Source organism: Opisthorchis viverrini (genome assembly GCF_000715545.1).
Source record: "Opisthorchis viverrini unplaced genomic scaffold opera_v5_678, whole genome shotgun sequence".
Lineage (NCBI taxonomy): Eukaryota > Metazoa > Platyhelminthes > Trematoda > Opisthorchiida > Opisthorchiidae > Opisthorchis > Opisthorchis viverrini.
The window spans coordinates 56,858-60,706 of NW_008752344.1; positions in this window are offsets into that span (position 1 = coordinate 56,858).

A 3,849-nucleotide genomic window follows, 5' to 3' on the forward strand; every position below is an offset into this window, starting at 1 on the left:
TCGTGGTGCAATATGAGCGGTGCACACATTTTCCGACTGTACAAGCTGCGGTCAGTTGAGGGTTTTATTTCATTAGGAAACAAGATGAATTTCGCTCAGGTAGGTGATGGCGCGCTTTTCTTGCCGGTCTGCCAACAAGTGTAATTTTTTGTGAAAAAAACGTGAAAATCTCCGTCCGGTTTTAATAAAATTGGCATTTTATTAGCGGAACGGAAGAAATGCCGCGCTTTCGGTGAAATTCCATATTTCATATATGAGAAGGCGGTAAAGTGGGCGTTTGTAGACTCGACATCCTGACACAGAAGTTATGGGCTGATAACAGGATAAACGAAAACAAATGAACAGATTCTGACAGCTGTGAGGTTTGTAAAATTCACGTTTTACACGCTCATATCTGAAGAACCCTTTTCCTTTTTGGCCTATTTCCGCTGATTTGCCAACTTCATGGTCAGTTTGCAAGCCAGAGATGACCGATCTTTAAATCCTGCGATGCGTTATACATGGACTTCTAATGGATTATAATATGAATGGAACCCAAGTCAAGTGCCTCCTTACTTTGGTGTTTATTAACCAGAATAACTTGCATTTCGATCGTCAAATCCCCTGAGGCTTGAGCGTGCTCCTTTTAGCACCCTTGATTACATCTACCTACTGATATCATTTCAGTAGAATAAATGTTCACACATTCGCCAACATACATTTCAGGCCGGCGAATAACCGCAAATCAAAATCATTACCCACTGCGATTTTTTTGCTTAACAGAACTGATGACTTTAAAAATTCCGATTTAATCATTCAGGAAAACCGATAACCATCTACTGAGTAGCAGTGGGTTTGACAGTTTAAACAAACAAAGAGCATGACTCAATGCAGTCCATGATTGTGCAACCCGACTATTGTGGCGGCACGAACCTTAGCCAACCGTTCTTAGCACAAGCTAAGAGAGAATTTAGTTGGAATTAAGCACTCAGGTTTTTAGCTGTTCCAATTATGAGCTTCTTCGCGTGCGTATTTGTGAAAAGTACGAGGCAAACGGTCTGCAATTTTACGGTTAATCTTTGCGGGATTTTATTATTGACCTTGGTACTCTTCACTTAGTATTACCCCCCTCCGAGCTTGGCCCGGTTATCCAAGTCAGTTCATGTACAGCGCAGAACCGAACACTGGATTGTGGTTTTTAGGCACTTTGAGTTCAAAATTTTTGCTTCCTTAGGCTTTTCGGGTTTTATATCCGGAACACGGAATATGTCCTGCCGATTCATCAAAGTGAGCATGACACTCGAAATATTACGCACGGACAGGAAACACACTGCTGCATGATACGTATGTCAAGCATTAGATCCTAAAGAATTTTTCATCGTCTGACTTGTCTGACATTCCTGTGGAAGTTTTCTGGTTTGATCAGCAACAGAAACAATGCAGAAATGCCGGGTAATTCTGTCTGATTACTTGCGATTTACAGTTGCGAAATTTTCAGAATGTGCACCATATCAGTTGCTTTTGTTCCATCACTCAATGAATACTGAGGATGTGATCATGCGGAGTAATGGTAGAGTACTGACTACATGCTTGCCCGAAGAATAAATCTATGAAATGCGTCGAACAAGCACCGTCATACAGTTACTTTAATATTCATTTCCTTCTGCTCAGAGTTACTAGGAAAGTCGCACCAACGCAGGACTAGAACTTTTCGAATGATAGTCACGTGGATACATCAACAAATATAATGAGGCTGCATCTATCTATCTATCTGCATCCTACCACATGTTTTTTCAGTGTATTCTGATGATCCCTGATTAGGGATATCTAGAGATTTCGCTTACTCACCGCGCTGGCGACGAGACAGGCTTTTTATTTCGAATGATATTGATAAGCTGCCAAGCTGTAGAGTCCGTTCTGACAATGTTCAAATATAAGCAGCTTGGGGTTTCTTGGCTGTTGAGCAGATGGAGGTTAGTATATCCACAAGGCTTGGCGATTGGTTTGGAAACGTTTTGCTTCCATGCTAGAAGACTCTGGCAGTGCGGGCACGTTTGCAGCGCAAGCCGCATGATCAACATCCAAGGGTCGGCAATTTATTCCAACTGGAATCGGGAAACTTCTTAAAAAGTAGGGAAGGTGGTGCGGCTGTCCTACGCAATGCAGAAAAGACGCCTTCAACTATGATTAGACACCTTTAGAAAATTTGTTTTATTTTTTGGTAATGAAGACTTTATCCTTTATGCGAGGCCACTGTATGCTGAAAAGCCGAGAATTACTCTACTGATGTTTCAATCATACTGAGGATTATCGGTAGTGCGAATCCCACGAAACTCCAGAGAGTCTCGAACCCGCTGATAGTTTGAATACTCAATCCCTGGGCCACTAGTCTTCGATCACCAGTGTGAGTAGCTCGCATGTAGACGAAATATTCATTGAAATCTCCTATTCTCCACACACTACCAACAAAGTGAGGGTAACTATGCTGAGGTCTTACATCTTCACCAGTCAACACACCGTTTCGCCTTTCAGGAAAAAGTGTGAACACAAAGACATGGATATGTTACATCTGGTCAGCAAATGTTTTGAGATCCACTGAAAACCTGAAAGTAGTCCTGAAGAAGGACCTAACAGTCTGCAAGCCATTGGCTTTGGATGATTACAAGCGACAATTAGAGAACGTATTTGTATAGTCCTTGATCACGTGCTCCGACCTGGTTTGGATTCATCAGAAGCACTTGGCAGTATTCGACTACTTGAGGTCCGCATACGAGTTCCACACTGTTGGCCATAAAACAAAACACTGTTAGCCGTTCGGTTTTCAATGCTGCTAAGGATGATTGAATGTTTCGTAGAGTCCACTATAGCTTTGACACACATATCCTTTTGCCCTAGTGTATTTGGGTTCTGCCCAACAAAAAAAATAAATTTTCGTTCAGCAATCCAACCTGAACAAGGTGCACCAATCATTGATTGCAGACTTATCTGTCGTGAAGTTGTAATCTTTTTTATGAGATAAAGGGATCCAGATGAAACTTCCGTGGGGTGTGCTCGAAAGTACCGGTCGGAATTTGTTTTAACTGTCTTAAAACCGGAGCGTTTTGTAGACTAAGTTTCAGTGCGTGGATATGATGGTCCTATTTTGAAGTCCAAAAAGGGTCAGATTGTTGAGGGAATTTATTGACTTCTAAAGGTGGACGCCGAAGGGGTAACATTCTCGTGTGCATGTTCTTTCGGGGCTCAAAATAGTACCACTGCTTTAAATCGAAAGAACACAAGAGTACATAGAATGTTTGATTTCCTGGTGGCGACTTTATATGACTCTTACATTGGCTGAGTTGCAGCGTCCTGTCACTTAGATGGTGTTGTTCACCCAATATTATCGTGGAGTGCACAATCTGCACAGAATTTGAGCAGAGATCAGACTGTTTCCCAACATGAGGTTAGTTCTAAGTGAAAATTTAAGATTTTTGGGCACTGTTGTGTGTACAGATAGTTCACTTGAATTTTCACTTGGAAGCAGTCTTGAAAACAGGAATCGATCATAAAAACGCAGATTATATGCCAATCTTTTTGGGCAGTGAGATTCAGGGATAACTCCTCTCTCGCAATAGATCGCCTCACAAAAGTGCCCAGTTGTCTGTCCCAAAACTAACTCTCTACAGAGATGCACAACTTTATTGTTGGAACATTTACTCAGTATTATTGTTCAGTTAACGTTGTGAAACATGCGCATCTAAAATTATGTAATTCTCATAAAGGAAACTATTCACAAGTTTACTGAAAACTCTACGGCAAGAGTATCATTGAACAGAAATGTGGTTGAATCTCTCTTTAAAAGTAAACTGATATGCAGATGAGTGTTTATAT